This window comes from Chinchilla lanigera, unplaced genomic scaffold (genome assembly GCF_000276665.1).
Source record: "Chinchilla lanigera isolate Chin_1 unplaced genomic scaffold, ChiLan1.0 scaffold00022, whole genome shotgun sequence".
Taxonomy (NCBI): domain Eukaryota; kingdom Metazoa; phylum Chordata; class Mammalia; order Rodentia; family Chinchillidae; genus Chinchilla; species Chinchilla lanigera.
In genome coordinates this window covers 25,433,782-25,451,302 of record NW_004955423.1, presented here as the reverse complement: position 1 = coordinate 25,451,302, position 17,521 = coordinate 25,433,782, and the positions used below count along the sequence as shown (strand labels likewise).

Below are 17,521 nucleotides of genomic sequence, written 5' to 3'. Positions count from 1 at the left end.
AAAAAAAAAAAAGTCACTGAGTTGCATTAATATGTCCAATTTATACATGTTAATTAAGATTTAAAAAATTGTGAACTGAGTGATAAAAAGTACTATATATTGGCGCGACTCCCACTGGGAACAGAGGGCCAGCATGGGTTGGCCTCAGGGTTTGTTCTGCGCCCTGTGGAGGGTGCTGTCCAAGGAGGTGAAGGAGCTCGTGGGCACAGACCAGCTCAGGAACAAATGCTACTATATCCCGCAGTACGCGAACTGGAGAGGACAGACTGTTCAAGAGAAAAGGATTATAGAAGCAGCAAAGAAAAATGAAACTGACTGTGACGTGTGTGATATCCCAACAGAACGGGAAGCTTGGGTCAGAAGAAAAAGAAGTACTCCACCGACCATGGAGGAAATACAAAGAATGAAAAGCATGGAGATGAAATAAAGATGAAAGCAAAGACTTTTATGAAAAAGAAAAGCTCCTTAGTAAAGAGACCCGCGAGGAACTCTTGCCTCCACCAGTTCAGATTCCAATTAAAGAGCACGCCTCTGCCCCATACTTTGGAAAGGAAGAACCCTCAGCGACACCCACCACACTGGGAAAACCTTCCCGCCAGGGGCCTGGGCGCCACAAGATGGAAGGAGCCACAATCACTGAACTGCATTACGGTGAAAATCACTTCACTTGCACAGATACGACTATTTTAACAAGTAGAAGAAGTTTAAAAATGAATTATAGCTGCTGGACTTATGATAGTCCTGTATTTCATTAAGCTTAAGAGCTCATTGTAGTTTGCATTAGAAACATGAGATTATGAACTACAGAATCCTAAATTCTTTTAGGACTTAAATCCTACACTTGATTTAGTGTAGGGTTTCATTCTGTTTGTGAATTTGCCTAAAATTGATTTTCCCTCCTTAGTTTAATACTTTGAAGAATGTCATGTAATTGTGAATGCTCAGTACATGTAGGATACTCAGGATCCTTTAGGAACCACCCACGGATCCATCTTCAAGAATAAGAGCAGTGAGCTCTCCCAAATGACATAAATAAAGTAAATGAAAAACTAAGATTTTTATTTCTGGAGAACTACCCTTAAGATCCCAGATAACCAATCAAAATATAAGCTTGGGCCAGGCATGGTGGCACACACCTATAACCCCAACACCCAGGAGGAGGCTGAGGCAGGAAGATCACTGCAAGTTCAAGGCCAGCCTGAAGTCTGTAGCAAGACAAAACATAAGGCTGGATAAAATATATGAATGCAAAGACAACTTCATTAATAAAAGAAACTGTAAAGACATTGATGATAATATGGGACGGTGGCTAACAGAGTAGAACTGCGGCTGAAGTTTGAAGAGACGAGTTAAGATTTTGGAGACAACCCATCAGAAAAATCTGCAAGGACAGTAAAGGGGGATGGAATAAAGAGTTCCATCAGAATGAAAGTTACCATGAAGAAGAAAACCGGGAAGAGCTCTCAAAGCAGTATGCAATTCCACTAATAGGCAGGACTCGGGTTCGTATGAAAGAAAACTTTGGACAGATGTCATTAATTACATGCAGACGTTCTTGTAAAGTGTCATAAACTTCCTGGAGAACACAGGAAAGGCTTTGATGTTATTTTAATATAGAGTGTCTGGCATATAATAGTGTTGACATACAATAGGTGTTCAGTATTCACTAAAGGAATAAATGCTCACCAAGTTTTTTTTTAAAAAGTGCTATATATTAAAAACATTAGCATATAGCTAAAAAGTGCTCAGAGGGTTTATTTATAGCCTAAATATTATATCAGAAAAGAAAAAAACTGGGGCTGGGGATTTAGTTCAGCACCTGCCTGGCAAGCGCAAGGTTGTGAGTTTGATTCCCGGTACCGGAAAAAGACAAAAAAAGAAAAGAAAAGAAAAGAAAAGAAAAGAAAAGAAAAGAAAAAAATTAGCTATTCATCGCAGGAGATTAGAAACAAACTGCAAAATAAACAGTAATAAATTAGTAGGAAAGAAGGAAGAACAGAAATGCATGGAATAAAAAAGCATGTAATAGACACGGGAAAGTGAACAGTTGGTTCTCTGAGAACACTAAGAAAGTAATTTTAAATAATAATAGCAAGTGGAGCTTATTCAAGTCTTGATGGATGAATTAGAGAGGAGAAAAAGAGAACACATATACACACACAAATTAATCAGGACAGTGAAGGGTGAGTTATCCCAGAAGCTATAGACCTTGTAACATACGAAGAGTCCGTCACGAAACAGCCCATGCTGAAAGTGAACTGCAGAGACTAGCTCCCCAGGTGTAAAAGCAGCAAGTCGTGCAAGGGCACTAACCCTGAAGTCAGCCTACAACCCTAGGTTGAATAATTCACAGAAAAACCGCAAAGAAAGCACCATGACTCAGAGGCTCTAGTGTAATACTACCATTGTTTTAACAAAGAGAATATTCTAACAGCACATACAACATAAACAGAGACACACTCCCAAGCTCATAGTAAGACATGTAATCTCATCGTGGACGGAAGGATCAGTGTAATTACAGATGAGTCTGACCTATGGACATAAATCACAAAATCGGAAACAATGTTAGCAAACCAAAACCTGGCGTGGTGGCGCAAACCTGTAATCCCAGCACTGGGGAGGCTGAGGCAGGGAGATCGTTGTGAGTTCAAAACCAGCCTGGGCAAAGTGAGCTCAAGGCCAGACTGAACTGCACAGTGAGAGCCCGTCTATGTTAGCAAACCAAACCTATGATATGAAAGGATAATATATGTAGCCATTTTAAGTTATCCAAAGAGCGTAACATGGGGTGAATATTTGAAAGGGACTTAGGGGCTGGGGATTTAGCTCAGCGGCAAAGCGCCTGCCTGGCAAGCGCAAGGTCGTGAGTTCGGTTCCTGGTACCGGAGAAAAACCAAAAAAAAAAAAAAAAAAAAAAAAAAAGGGACTTGAAGTAATCTGGCATATGAACAGAGCAAGAAAAGTCAGGCGGCTGCCTCAGTATAGTTAGGAAAGGCAAATGGTTTAAAAAAAAAAAAAATCAATGTGCATTCTTCATTTCCTGAAAATAAGACCTAGTTGGGAAACAGTCGTGAAAACTAGACGGGGAGTGAGTGGCGGGGGAGGGGCGCGCGGGCAGCCTGCGCCTGTGGACGCTGTACCGACAGATCTCGCGTTTTCCTCAGCCTGCGTGCACGGATGCGGTCTTTTCCAAATGCATCACGTGGGCTTCGTTTGCACTTCAATAAAACCACTGTATTCTTCAAGGAAATTTCACAGATTTTTGGAAAAAAATTTCGCTTGAGTTTACAATTAACTTTTTTTTTTTTGGTACTGGGGATCGCACTCAGGGACGTCACACTGAGCTATGTCCCCAGCCCCTCCCCTTTAAGTTTTAGATTTTGAGACAGGTTCTTACTAAGTCGCGAAGTTGCCCAGGCTGGTGTTGAACTTGTGATCCTCCTGTCTCAGCCTACTGACCACCACGCCCAGCGAGAATGAGACATCGGACTAAAACAGCATCGGGAAACAGCAGTGACCTCAAGTTAGAAGCAGTGAGGTGACCGGAGGACGGACAGACACGTGGCAGCAGATGTCCTCTAAATGTCAAGCACCAGAGGGAACAATAAGACTTTGTCACTGAGCTGCGGCGTCATGGTGCCAGCCACAGGCACGACCTGCTTTCCCAAGGCAGGGCCTCTTCCCAAGCACTGCCTTAACGGGATGGGCTCAGGGGCACCCTAATGCGTCCACCGTCAAAGTCCTGGCGTTGGAAAACAAGCGGCTTTTCCTTGGGGCCATTTCCTGCGCTTTCCCCAGGGGCCTGCGCTGCTTTAACTCCGGCGCCAGCGAAGCGCCTAGCGGGCCCCTGGGCTCTTCTGCACTCCCGGGCGCCTGCAGGGCGTTGCCACCCTCGGGAGCCCGAGGCCTCCTGCGGGGCGGACGGCCCAGCCCAGAGCCCAGCGCTCAGCTCCCAGCGTGGCCGCGGGGACCGGGAGGTAGAGACCATCGCTGCACCCTTCCAGCAGCCTTTCCATTTCTGGGCTTAAGACAGAAATCCCCTGACCTCTTGAGCCGAGTTCAGAACTGAAGAACTCGTCACAAAGCTGCCTGGAGGCAGCCTGGGGGCTGGAAGTGATGATTCCGGGCGATTCAGGATAGCCAGGCAGAGTCAGCGGCAGGTGGGAGGGGCCTTGCTGGGAGGAGGGAGAGGCGGCTTCCCTTAGTGCTGCGGAGAGCGGTTCCCTGGGGAATTAATTCTGCACCCTGCTTAGAGCCTTCATTACTGTACATCAAAGGAGAAACTATGCCAGGTACTCATAATCCCACCATGAGGGAGGCCTAAGGCTGAGGCAGGAGGATCTCGAGTTTGAGGCCAGCCTGAGACACACAATGAGTCAAGGCCAGACTGGAATACACAGTGAGATCCTGTTTCAGAATAAAAACAAAGAAAAGCAGGGAAGGAAACCAAGGGGGAATGTGAGTTCTTAGATTGGTGGGGAAAGATATTTTGGGGGCAGAATTTTTCATACCTAAGATCATATAAATTCAGTGGTTACCTCTTTCCCTCAATAAAATTGAGAAGGCAGTAGATACTCAAAACATGATATTCCATTCATTTTTAAAGTGAAGTGTGAGGCTGAGGCAGGAGGATCCCCTAGAGTTCAAGGCCAGCCTGGACTACATACTGAGATCATGTCTCAAAAAACAAAAACCAGATGTAGTGGTACACATCTATAACCCCAGCACTTGGGAGGCTGAGGCAGGAGGGTCCTCTCCAGTTCAAGGCCAGCCTGGGCTGCATAGCAAGATTCTCTCAAAAAACACAACACAACACAACACATCACCAAAGCAACAAAAAGACCTAAATAGCAGAGCAACTCCAATGGTGAGTAGTGCCCTCAAGAAGGCCATGCCGGAGTCAGTGTGCAGTATCCAGAGAGGCTGAGGCAGAGAGATCTTTGGGCTGCACTGTTGTTCTGTGGTGTCATCCTCGGCTACAAGGCCCACCATGGTGGTGTGGGCCCCAGGTTGGCCCGGAACTGCTGGAGCAGCCTCCTTGCTGAGGTCCCTGCTGTGGCTGGGCAGTGGCCCTCTTGTGGGTGTGCCCTGCATCTTTTGTTTAGGCCTGTGACAGCGTTCAGCGCCTCCCTGCGGTCGGCTGGTCCGAGGTGCCTGCTCTATGGGGCGATGCCCACTCTGGCCTCCTCCCCCCGGCGTCACACCACGCCAGTCAGCTGCGCGGCTCGGCGCACTGGAGCCAGGGCTGGCCCAGCTGTGCTCCTTCGTCCTGGGCTGGATCCCTTCTGGCAGTGGCCACCTGCTTCCAGGGGGTGGTGCCCCCGGCCTCCGCTGTGTCCTGCTGATCCTTCTCTGCCTCCCACCCGGTCCCAGATCCCGGAGTCACCCACTGAGGGCGGGCAGTCGGGCACCTGCGTTCATCTGTCGCTGCGCTTCCTTCCTGCCAGGTGACACGCGTCAGGACAGGAACCAGGACACGCCTGAGGCCCGTTTTGTCCCGAGGCCTCCCCTCACGCAGGGCCCTGAGGCCCACATGCGTGACTTGGACACCAGCGTGTTCCTGCCCACCCCCGTGGGTGTTCTCTGGTTCTTCGCGCAGGCGAGAAACCTCCCCAGGAGCACGGAGGATGAACTGGGCGCTTTGCCAGGGCTGAGGCCCGGGAAGATGCCAGGAAGTGGGACAGTCCCCACCCAGAGGGCGCTGGCCTCCAAGGCAGCCGGCAGTGAAGTTGCAGCCCGCAGGGGACACAGGGGTCCCAGGGGCGCACGTGGGCGGGCGGGGCACAGGGACGTGTGCAGCCACCCTGCTGCTCCCAGCGCCATCCGGGACGAGAGGCTGCTCTGCGGCCTCAGCGGCCCCTTGCCCGGGCTGCGCACCCAGCCCCCAAGTCCGTGCCTGGCTGGGACCTCGGCCTGTCGCTGGGCTGAGGTGGCCCTGGCGCTGAGAAGCAGCAGCCTCTGGGGCCCGGCGAGGAGCTGGACCCAGGCACGCAGCTCCACCAAGAGGGTGAGGGCCACGAGTGGGTGCGGCCTCCGGGGTGGAGCCAGAGCTGCCTGCTCGAGTTCTCCTCCTCCCCGCAAACCACGGACTCCTCCCAGGCTGACCCTGCGTGTGCCGGGCCTCCAGTCAGGTGTGGCTCTGGCCCGCAGCCATGTGCACGCTCATGGTGACAGAGCCAGAGGCCATCGGCGGACTCTGGTTACAGAAAGGTCCCCAGAGCTGGGGTCGTGTCTCAGCCCTGTGCCGAACCCTCCTGTCTCCCCGCACAAGCAAATGTGCACACACGCATGTGCACAGGTGTGCACACACATGCACAGATGCACACGCGCGTACACACGAAGGTACTTAGCAGGGACAGGATTCATGCTACATCGGGCGACTCTGTGAAGTAACTGGAGCTTTACGCAGGGCTTCGGGGTGGGCCGAGGCTTCTGGCCACTGGGTCTTGGGTGGGGCCCGGGAAGCCCCACCCCCTCCCCGCCCCACGTCCTCGCCCAGAACCTCAGGACGGTCCTGAGTTCCGCTGTGCTCGCTGCGGTCACTGCTCTCCTGGGTTGCAAGAGCACTGGGGTCACTGGGACCCTGCTCTCAGCCACGCCCGCCAGGTGGCCTCGGCCGTACCACTGGGCGGGTCACTGCCCCGGGACACACAGGTGGCTGGACGGGCTGGCTGCAGGGCCGGTGGGGCAGAGCTTCCCCTCCACGCTGTGAGAAAGGGCGCAGCTGTCAGGCCTTGGCGGGGCCCAGCTCTCCGCATCCAGCCGGCTCTCCAGGCGGGAGAAGGGGTGCAGTTCCCCAGGAAAAGGCCCAGGAGCTGCTGCTCATGCCAGCCCCACGTATAATGGGGCGTGGAGTTGGGCTGAGGCTAACGAAGACACCGCCTTGCTCCTGTGAGCTATGACTGTTAGGGATTAGACCTGACGTGGCCCCTAAGGGCTCGTGTGTTTGGAAGGGGATGCACCGAGGACCCATCCCTGGGTGACCACTGTAGGAGACAGGGCCGGCTGGGGGCAGTCACTGGGGTGAGCCCGAGGGTGTGTCCTTGTGCTGCGGCTGCCATGCTGTGGGCAGCTCTCCTCCCCCAGGCCCCTCCTCCACGCTAGTCCCGCCTGGGAGCCGCTGCTCGGGGACTGAACCCACTGCACCTGTGAGCCAATAACCCTCGCCCCTTCAGGTTGTGAGTGTCGGCGCGGCCCCAGGGGTGGAGAGGGACCGACGCAGCGCCCGCCAGGGGTAGGGCGGAAGGAGAGCTCCTGTTACTGCGCCCAAAGTGAGAAGCGGCCTGCAAGGTAGTAAACAGCCGGAGGACCTCCTGTACAGCGTGGCACTGTTACCCTGTACAGGCCTGGGCTTAGACTGCAGTTAATAAAATAAACGTAAAGATGATGTAAAACTGCAACCAAGCAAAATTATTTTTTAATGTATGGGCTTTAGATAATAAAGAACAACAAAAACCTGCACCACAGCTTGGATAACTCTCCAGAGAATCATGCAGTGTGAACAAAAGTGAACTCCAACATGTTACAGGCCATATGATGCTATTTTGAAATGCAAAACTTTGGTACTTTTTCAAGTTTTGGTGTTCTGAGACAGTCTTGCTATGTAGTTCAGGTTGGCCTTCAGAGCACTTTGTAACCCAGGCTGGTCTCAAACTCGCAATGATCCTCCTGCCTCTCGAGTGCTGGGATTATAGGCATGTGCACCACGCCCGGTCTATGTCACTATTCTTTTTAAGACAGTGGGTCTCACTGGGTGTGGTGGTGTACCCCTGTAACTTGAGCACTTGGGAGGCTGAGGCAGGAGGATCAACCTTGAGTTCAAGGCCAGCTTGGGTTACATAGTGAATTCAATGCCATCCTGGACTATGTAGCCAGACCCTGTCTCAAAAAGAAAAAACAGAGTGGGGAGATTGGTTGAGTGAGAGAGAGAGACTGGGTCTCACTATGCTGCCCAGATTGGGCCTGAACTCTTGGGTTCAAGAGACTCTTCTGCCTCAGCCTTCTGAGTAGTTGGAACTATATCACCACACAGCTGAAATGACAACATTTTAGAAACAAAATGGCTGGTGGCCTCTGGGGAGTACAAACAGGGCCGCAATGGGGCTCCACTGAGTAGGGGGAGATGGGACAGGGCGGGGCAAGCTGCAGGCCAGGTGTTCGGTGCTCATCTCGCCTGCAGAGCAGCTCGGCTTCCAGGGCAACTTTGCAGCTCCCCATCCACCCTAGAGGAAGAAAGGAAGTTGGGGTTTTTCAAATGGGCGAGCGTGAAGCAAGGGAAGAGACCTAGGCACCTGTGTATGTGTGAGGGGTGCTGCACACCGCCGGCTGTCAGCAGAGCCGAGACCGGGGACACCTGCGGCACCTGTGTGGCGGAAGCGTGGGGCACGGGGCCTCAGAGCACAGCCAGTCCCTCGACTCCGTGTCGTCTGCCCCAGACCGTGTGGACCACGAGGCTCTCAGCAAGACTCAGTCTGCTTTTCAGTTTCCCTGTGTAGAACAGGGTGATTCTGCTGGGCGTGGTAGTGCACCCCGCTCACCCCAGCATTCGGGAGGCTGAGGCAGGAGGACGGCAGAGAGTTCAAGGTCAGGCTGGGCAACTTGGCTATGCCCCGTCTCAAAATAAAAAACAACAAGGTTTGGAGATGTAGTTCAGTGCAGTGGCCTTGGGTTTCATCCCTAGCACCACCATCTCCTAAATAAATACACACGGGCGCCTGGGCTGGGCCTGAGCTGCCGCAAGCCCAGTGACCTCGTTTTCAGGTTAGTTTCCCCCTCACTTGACCGGTGTTGATGGGACAGCTTGTTTAGTAATAAGGTACGGCTGGGCGCCGGGACACACACGTAGCCAGAGTCCTCAGGAGGCCCAGGCAGGAGGGTCACGAGAGCCCAGGACTTTGCAGTCAGTCTGGGCAACACAGGAGGACCTTATCTCTTGAAGAAGAAAAAGTAAATGACTACGTAGGGATGGGGATGTAGCTCATTGGCAGAGCACCCGGCAAGCACGCGTGAGGCCGTGGGTATGACCCAGCACCACAAAAGCAGAACAAAGCGGCATCTATGACTACGGAGCGACGTGAAGCAGGCACACAGCACACACGGTCAGCTTTTATTACTAGCATCATCTGTGCAATTCTCAAACATTTCCACTGTGCTCAGGGTGAAAACCACAGGCGTATTTCTCCAGAGGGTGCATTCCACAGTCACGTGTTGCGAGGAGCCGGACAAGCCGCTTGTTGGGAGGACAAAGCAGGACGTGAGGAAACACTCGACTCCTGAGACGCTCCGCTGGCACGTGGCCCTGGGAATTCCAGCTCGGAGCACCCTGCCAGAGCAGTGTAGGGGGGAGTCCCGAGGGGGCCTCCCATCAGAGCCAGGGGTCACCCCAGGCCCCTGCGCTCGCCAGCCCACCTGGCCAGGGCCCCTCTCTCCTCCCTGTGCCCCTGGCCCTGCAGACTGGGGAGCTGGGGACGGGGATCTCATCTGCTTGCCACTGGACTCTGTCTCACAGGGGCAGCAGCCCCAGGAAAGACCCCCGTGATCCCGAGGGGAACCACACTTCACCCACCACACCCACGCTCGCAAGTTCCAGAGTAAACAACGGGGGGCTGGGGATTTAGCTCAGCGGCAAAAGCGCCTTCCTGGCAAGCGCAAGGTCGTGAGTTCGGTTCCCGGTACCGGAGAAAAACCAAAAAAAAACAAACAAACAGAGTAAACAACGGCTTTGGGGTGCTCACCGCTGCCAGCAGCTTGTCCCCCAGCCTGCCCCAAGACCAGGGGAGCTATGGCCAGGCTGGGAGGCTCTCCAAGTACCGCAGAGGACGCAGTAACCCCTTCCCTGCCGCTGGGGGCCACATCCAGCAACCTGCCCCTTCCAGGGACAGCTGTGACCCCTAGCACTGGAAAAGCATTCAAGGGCCTCAAGGGACACGGGCGTTGGCTTTGTTGGCCTCCGCCAAGGCGTCTCACATGACCTGTGGTGGAGGATCAGTGTGTTCTTGTTTTTAATCCATCTCGGGCTGGTATTTTTACAAAAATACAATAAAAATTTCGGGACACTTTTAAGAGAAACATTTAAGCCAATGTTTCTATTACTACATTCCACAGACATAAAATTACCCTGTCAGGTTGCTGCAACAGTTTTTAAGAATTAAATTGAAACTTCCGGGCTCAAGGCAGAGGGTGGTACATGAAGCACTGGCCTCAGCCGTCACCTGGCTCTGAAGATCCACCCAAAAGGAGCAAGACACCAGCCACGGTACCCCTCCCTGCCAGCAACACGCCGTGCTTGGTGCACAGTACTCACTCACTCACCCCCGGCCACGGCTACTGCTGTTGTGCAGGCCAGTGCCCAGGGAGAAGCCCCCGGGGGACGGAGGCCCAGGCACGAGTCCCACCCCACCCGACGGCCGTGGACAGGTGTCTGAATCGGCCTGGCCCAGCTCCGTGAGCTGCGGTTTGTCATCCAGCTCAGGAAGCAGAGAGGTGAACGGACACGCAGGGCCAAAAGCACATCTGTGCTGTGCTCACTTAGGCAGCGATGCAGAAACACATCTGGCGTCCAGTCCAGAGATTCTCAGACGTACGCATCAGCAGACAACTACGAGCTGCGAGCACAAAACACGGGAGTGTTTACATCTTTAGAACTCACTACCAAGATGCAGCTTCCCAAATCCCTCAGCATGCTCGCCCACGGCTCTGCCGCTTCCTGCCGCAGCTCTGGAGCGCCCTTTCCTGAGGGTCTCAAGCTCGGAGAGCGGGCCCCAGAGCGGCTTCACACAGCATCGAGACCGTGGGGTCGGCCACTCAAAGTGAGATTTCTGAAAACGTTTCATATTGTTTGCCATGGCTTCCCTGCCACCACCCACCCTGCTTTCTTGGGCGCTCCTTTACCCCGCTTTTTCCTCTCTTACTTGGCCCAGGCTTGCTCTGCACATTTCTCTCTCTCTCTTCACTTTTACTTTTTAAAATAAACTTTGCCACTGCTTGAAAAAAAATTTTGTTTTTTTTTTAATGACAGGGTTTTTGTAATCCAGACCGGTGTGGAACTCGCAGCAATCCTCCTGTCTCAGCCTCCCTAGTGCTGGGAGAGCGGTAGGATTTTGAAGTGGATTCGTGGCAGTGTGCCTTCTACTGTGGTACATTTTAAACCACAACCCTAACTCTTCCCGGTGTGTTTTGATTGCCTTGTGTACCTCACGAGGGAATCTTATCCTTACCACCCACAATGCACCCCACATTCCCCGATTTTATTTTTTCAAATGGTGGTCAAGACACATTAGTTTGTTTGAGACAGGGTCACTATGTAGCCCAGGCTGGTCTCAAACTCTCAGCCATCTCCTGCCTCAGCCTCCGAGTGCTGGGATGACAGGCGTGCACCACATTAAATGACCTCCAAGTTTCCACCCCTGACAGCCAGAGCTGCCCCAGCTTCCCACCCTTCACTTGCGATGTGACTTCTCCGTAGCATGGACCTGGGAGGACTGGGCAGCTGCACCCGAGGTGGAGCCCTTGTCACTAAGGCGACAGTGACAGGCGGCAGTCCTGGGCTCACAGCAGTGGGGACAGCAGATTTTCCTGTGGTCTCTGCAGGTGCCGTCTGCTGCTGGGGCGGGGACAGAGCCAGCAGCAGTAACCGAGGGGGCAGGACACGTGTCCCTTAGAGGCAGCAGGGAGGGGACCTGCGTGCGGACCCGGGTAGGGACACGGAACAGCGCAGCTGGCTGCAGGGGATGGGACAGCTTTCCCTCTGAAGGAACACACTGCACGCAGGCATCCCGGCTGAGTGACAGCTGATTTGCAGCGACCGCTCCCTCTGCCCCCACCGCCCTGTGCCCCGCTGAGACCACCCATGGGACCGAGTGCCGCCCCGCTAGGATGCTGCAGCGTGGGTCCAAGAAGTGCTGGGTTGGGTCCCCGGGGCCAGGGGGCGTTTCTGGGCTCTCCGGCACCCCAGCTGGGTCCCAGGCTGCTCCCTTCCTTGGTACCTGTGGCCACTGAGCTCAGCCCCGCCGAGACCCACTGCTGGTCCTCCGACCCAGGATCCCAGGTTCCTGGTACGCTCGGGGAAGCATTGTTGGTGACTCTGCCCAGGGCCTGCCAGTCTACCAGAGGGTGTGGGGTTCTCTCCTTGCGGCCCTGACAACAGGTCTGCCGGGTGGTGAACACTTTTGATCTTAGTGCTCAGGAGACTGAGGCAGGAGGATCTCAGTGAGTTCGAGGCCAGCCTGGGCTACACAGTGAGACCTTGTCTCAAAGAACCAGAAATAACATTAAAAAGTGCTGGGGATGGAACTCAGTGTGAAAACCCTGGGTTCAATCTGCAGCATTACAAAAACAAGCGTTACAGTTTGTCTCTGGAAGTCCACCCAAGCCTCATGTAGCCATGCAGGGCGGTAGGGGGGGGGGAGGTCGGAGGCAGCTGAATCTGGAGCTTGTGATGGTTCACTGTCTAGCGCTAGGGCTGGGGGTGTGAGTGCTACGCCCGACTGGGGCAGGCACCCTGTGTGCTGTACCCGGGACAGAGAGGCTCACTCCTTGCTTCTTTTCCCGTCTTCAGCCTCCACAACCTGTGTCTCCTCTGCCATGCTGCCCTGCCTTGGGCCAGTGCGCTATGGACCGAGTCCTCTGCCAAGTGTGAGCTAAACAAACCTTTCCTCCTTTAACTTTTGTACCTGGTATTTTGTCTCAGCAACTAAGACAAAACCATCAGCCCCCAGCCCCCGAGCCTCTCTGGAGGCTGGATTCCCTCGAGGCCACTCTGTTCAAGGGCCAAGACCCTCATCCCTCCTCTCAGCACATGGCCCAGAGCTGGGGACCTCCTTAGCAGCCAGCAGCTCCGCCCTCGTCAGATGAGCGGTGGCCTCCACTGGTGTCCCTTTCCCCTGGAAGGGTCAGCACCGGGCTCCAACTTCCCTGAGGATCAAGGAGCCAGTGCCACCCAAATGACACCTGGGAAGCTGCAGCTGGGCCATGGGGAGTGGGGAGTATTCAGAGTGGTTTTTTTTTTTTTTTTTTTTTTCTAAAAGTATTTGAATGCAAGTGAATATAAGAATTACTGGGTTGCAACTTTGAGAATCTCGACACATTTTTTTTTTTTTTTTTGAGACAGAGTCTCACTGTGCAGTCCAGTCTGGCCTTAAACTTGTGGCGGTCCTCCTGCCTCTGCCTCTGCGCTGAGATTATAGGCGTGCACCACCGTGCACCGCAGGACAATTTTAAGGAACTTTTAGAGGAAAAAAATCGGCTACCTGAAGCGCAGAAACATCCCAAGCTTGCCACCTCCAACAGCAAGAGCCCAAAGACAGCGGCCCTTTGAGGACAGCAGTCTCAGTTACGCTGGCTGAGACACGAGGTACAGCAAAGCCTGCGACCTCGCGCTCCAAGGCCGAGACGAGAGAGCCCTGTGAGTTTGAGGCCAACCTGGATGAGAGAGACCACCTCAAAAATCCAAAAGGTACCGCTGCTGCTCCACCTCAGAGGGTGCATGCCTACTCCGGAGGACATCTGTCTCTGGTTACTGTTTGATCAGATGGACAGAGGGATCCGTCTGTCCATGAAGCTGCACTCTCCCTTAGCTCCAGGTGGTGGCCAGGGGTCGCCTGGTGTCACCTCAAAGGGCAGGCTTTTCCTGCTGCTCCTGGACTCTGCTCGGACCTTGTTTGCGTTTGACACTGAGCTCCGCAGCGTGCGAGCCCCACAGCTGAGCTGGGTCTGACCAGAGGCGCCGCCCAGGCAGGGCGATGACTGCAGCGTCACAGCCTTGTCCTTGCTCTGGAAAGCAGCTGCCCAAGCTGCCCACCTCACCTCACCCTGGAGACTGACGGCGGGGGGGCAGGGATGTACAAGCAGCAGGGATATTTGCACACAGGGTTTTTTGAGAAAGGGTCCGCTATGCAGTTGAACAGCTGGCCTTTGTAGCCCACGCTGGCCTCCAACTCACAATCCCCCTGCCTCAGCCTCCCGAGTGCTGGGATTACAGGCGTGCGTGTTAAATTGTGGTGAGACAGGCACAAACTCTGCCTCTTCAGGAGTCTGGGTCTGTGGTGCTGACTTCTCCTACACTGCTGGGTGACGTCACCGCCCACCTGGGGATTTATTCACGTTCCCCAACCAAAGTCTGGGTCCACATGACCCTAACTCCCCGGGGCCCACTGCTGCCCAAGGACCTGGAGGACCACGCGGGACACACGCTCCTCCTGTCGTATCCGGGTTCTCTACTGACACGATACCTACAGGGCTCCCCACGCCACATGGAGGAACTCCCTGCCTTTTTACAGCTGAGCAACGCCCCGCGGTCCACACAGGTGCCTCACCCTGCTCACCGTCCGGGCTCGAGCGCGCGTGCCTCCGCTGCCACAAGCCAGATGCAGGCACAAGCGTGCGAACCTCTGTAGCCGCATTTACTTCTTCTGGGCACGATCCAGAGGCGGCGCTGCCAGGAAACAAGGTCCGTCTCTGCCCTCACCACCCCACGTAAGCCCATGCCCTGCGGCCCTGCACAGGCTCCAAGGACAGTGCCAAGGCCACGGCTGTTGGGAGATCCAGTGTGTGTGGGTTTTGGTTTTTTGTTGTTTTGAGACAGGTTTTCACTGCGTAGTCCAGGTTGGCCTGGAACTCATGGAAATGCTCCTGCCTCAGCCTCCCAAACGCTGGGATGACAGGTGCACGCCACCATCCCTGGCTCCCAGGGTGGTACTTCTTTATGTGACAAACAACTTTACACTTTATTTTCATACAAAAGGTGACAATAGCTGCAACAATGATAAACAACTCTGGAACCAGACTGGGCTGTAAACCTCTCAGGAGAGACGAGACAGTCGGTGTCTGACCCTCACGTGCGGAGATGAATTTACTCCTGCAGCACCATCGGCACTGGTCACCAGAGGGCTCTCCTCCACCCGCCTGCCCTGCGCAGGGTGAGAAGTGGGGTGACACGTGCAGGTGTGCTGACAGCTCGCCGTCACACTTCGGGGACAGCAGACCCTGGAGCCCTCACTCACCTGCAACACGGCCTCGCCTTTTAGCCCACGCTGGCCTTGCACTCACAGAGACCCTCCTGCCTCAGCCTCCCTGGTGCTGGGACTGCAGGTGTGCCCACCATGGCCAGCCGCTGATGCACACCTGGTCCCCAGCACTGACCCCTGAAGACTCGCGGCTTCCTGACCCTTCCGTGCTGGCCTGGCACCATCGTCTTCACGCTGCCAACGTATCACCGAGTCTCACACCCACGTCACAGAACACGACAGAGTGCACGGGTACCCCCAGCGCTGGTGAGGTCGAGGCAGGAGGATCACCTCAGCTTCGAGGCCGGCCTGGGCTCCACTGCGAATTCCAGCCTAGCTTGTACTGCACGGCAAGCCCCTGCCTGACAAAACCAGTAAGTAAACCAAGGCCCAGAGCTGGAACCACCCTCTGTCCAGGCAGGAGGGCTCGCAGGGTTCGGGGTGCGGTCCCCCCCACCCCCACCCGTGTAGATCTTCTTCCGCCTCTGCTGGGGGTCCGGCGCGCGGCCGCGAGGTGGCTGCCATCCTTCAGTTATCACAGTACTGTACCTTTAGAGCGGACAGCATCAGCACTGTGATAACTGAGCCAGGGCAGCCGGCAGGACTGCGAGGGCCCTCAGCGAGCGGGAGGCTGAAACAGGAAAGGTGAACACTCTAAGATGAGGAAACACACAATTCATCCATGTTTCTGCATTGTTTTTGTGAGGCAGGGTCTCACTACGTACTCCAGGATGGCTCTAAACTCACAAGGGAGACCAGGCTAGCCTCAAACTCGCAGCAATCCTCCTGCCTCAGCCTCCTACAGGTTGGGATGACAGGCATATGCCACCAGAACCGTTCCGTGCTTTCTGTGTGTCAGGGAGGGGGAAGCAGCGCTCTGTAATCCAGCTCCTGGCTCGACCCCATGCAGGCCCCTCGCCCACGGGAGCTAGTTACTGGGGAGGACCACACGGCGTGACCTCCCCTGGACCGGGAGGAAAGGGACCTACACTTGGCGCCGTCCCTGCAAGCTCAGCGTCCCACCTGTGCCGCTCGGCCACCTGCCAGGCTCCCATGCGACTTTCTGGAGACGATGAATTACTCACCAGCTTCTCCCCAAGGGACGTGGGCGGCAGGTTCCATCTCCTCCGGGCTGGGCAGAAAGGAAGGAAAAAAAAACACGGCCAAGGGAGGCGAGGCGCCCTCCCCGCCCCGGCCCTGAGTCCCCTGCCGGGCCCGCCCCCGCCCTCGCCCGGTATGGGCCCCACCGCCCCCATGAACCGAGTGGCTCTGGGGCGCGCTGGCCCGCGGGGTGCACCAAGCCCAAGGGACCGGCGCTCTGCACAGCACTGGCAGGAGCGCACTCACACTGGTGGCTGACGCTGTGTCCGTGGGACGTGACTGCACTTGTTTGGTGTTAGTGGTCTTTTTCGGACCAGGAATCGTTCTCAGGACCCTGCGCTTGCCAGGCCGGCGCTCGTGCCGCTGAGCTACAAACCCGGCTGTACTTGCTCTCATTATGCAGCCCAGACTGGCCTCAACCTTGCCGAGATTCTCCCGCCTCAGCCTTCCAAGCTCTGGGATGACAGGCGTGTGCCATCACGCCGGCTTACGACTGTACTTAACCACGTCAGAGGCACCGCAGCGGCGGTGGAAGAACTGAGGCTGCCCTCGGCACACTCGCCGAGAGAAATCAACTGCACCGCTGCTTCCTGCACAGCCCTCGAGCCTGGGCCGCACCCCGCCATTTTCTTGGGGTGACCTGGGGGATCCATGCTTTGCTGTGAGGCACAGAGAGATTCTGGAGTTGGAACTGGGGTGTGGGGAGATCAGCTGACAACCACAGCTCACTCGGGGTCCCTCCGTGTCCGGCAGGAGAGCTCAGGCATCTCCATCTCCGTGGAACTGGACAGTGAGACGCGGCCCAGGCTCCCTCAGCTTCTGGACCCCTCCGCAGCTCGGCCTGGCGATTATGGGGGAGAAGCTGGGGTGATCAGGGCTCAGGAGCCCCTCCCGTCCCGCGCCCCACAGCCCGCTGGCAGCGGTTGCTCCCTGCGCCGGGCAGGGCGCTCGCCCACGAGGCTCGGCAAGGAGACACAAGAGGGAAGCAGAGCCCACGGGACCGAGCCTCCCCGCCCACCGCCCGGCAGACCAGGGCCCATGCACGCCGGCCCAGGCCCAGGCCCAGGACGAGGCCCAGGACGGGCAGCAGGGGACCGCAGGCCTGACTCCTCTGCAGCCCGAGCAGGGCAACTAGTGACCTGGTGACAGTGGGACCCAGGGCAAAGCCGCCACTCACCGTGCAGAGCCACGCGGCTCCGGGCGCTTGGTACAACCACTGCCTCCTCCAGGCCCCGTTTTCTCTTTCACTTTTTCTACCTAAACGGGAAGAAAAAGCTGAAGCACTCATGCGGGTGAAAAGTACACCGTCATGCTGTGAATATTTACGTTAATATTCTCTCACACTACCTTAAAAGCAGTCTTAAGGAAGAAAAAATTTAAACGATATTTTATAAATAATAAATGCTTTAAAATGCAGT

The 17,521-nt window shown here is 55.3% G+C and overlaps 3 long non-coding RNA genes and 1 pseudogene across 7 annotated transcripts in view; 1 reads left to right on the top strand and 3 right to left on the bottom strand.

The window, feature by feature from the left end:
* Positions 1-133: 133 nt before the first annotated feature.
* LOC102006591 lies at positions 134-640 on the top strand (annotated as a pseudogene).
* Positions 641-9,089: 8,449 nt separating this feature from the next.
* Positions 9,090-14,596, bottom strand: LOC106148550. Of its 3 annotated transcripts, XR_001234102.1 has the most exons (4): positions 14,322-14,596; positions 10,528-10,604; positions 9,735-9,971; positions 9,090-9,322 (listed from the first exon to the last, which is right to left on the bottom strand). It is a non-coding gene; the product is annotated as an uncharacterized LOC106148550 (long non-coding RNA). The 3 variants fall into 3 exon arrangements; XR_001234101.1 differs by having other exon boundaries at positions 9,735-10,604; XR_001234100.1 differs by lacking the exon at positions 14,322-14,596 and having other exon boundaries at positions 9,735-11,314.
* Positions 14,597-14,701: 105 nt separating this feature from the next.
* Positions 14,702-16,505, bottom strand: LOC102024698. 3 transcript variants are annotated; one of them, XR_001234099.1, is made up of 3 exons: positions 15,728-16,505; positions 15,552-15,633; positions 14,702-15,364 (listed from the first exon to the last, which is right to left on the bottom strand). It is a non-coding gene; the product is annotated as an uncharacterized LOC102024698 (long non-coding RNA). The 3 variants fall into 3 exon arrangements; XR_260996.2 differs by having other exon boundaries at positions 15,750-16,505; XR_001234098.1 differs by having other exon boundaries at positions 15,552-16,505.
* Positions 16,506-16,511: 6 nt separating this feature from the next.
* LOC106148549 overlaps positions 16,512-17,521 on the bottom strand; it is a 3,673-nt gene continuing 2,663 nt past the window's right edge. Inside the window, exons 2-3 of the long non-coding RNA XR_001234097.1 lie at positions 17,281-17,360; positions 16,512-16,944 (exon numbers count right to left, since the gene is read on the bottom strand). This is a non-coding gene — a long non-coding RNA (uncharacterized LOC106148549). The remainder of the gene's footprint in view (positions 16,945-17,280; positions 17,361-17,521) is intronic.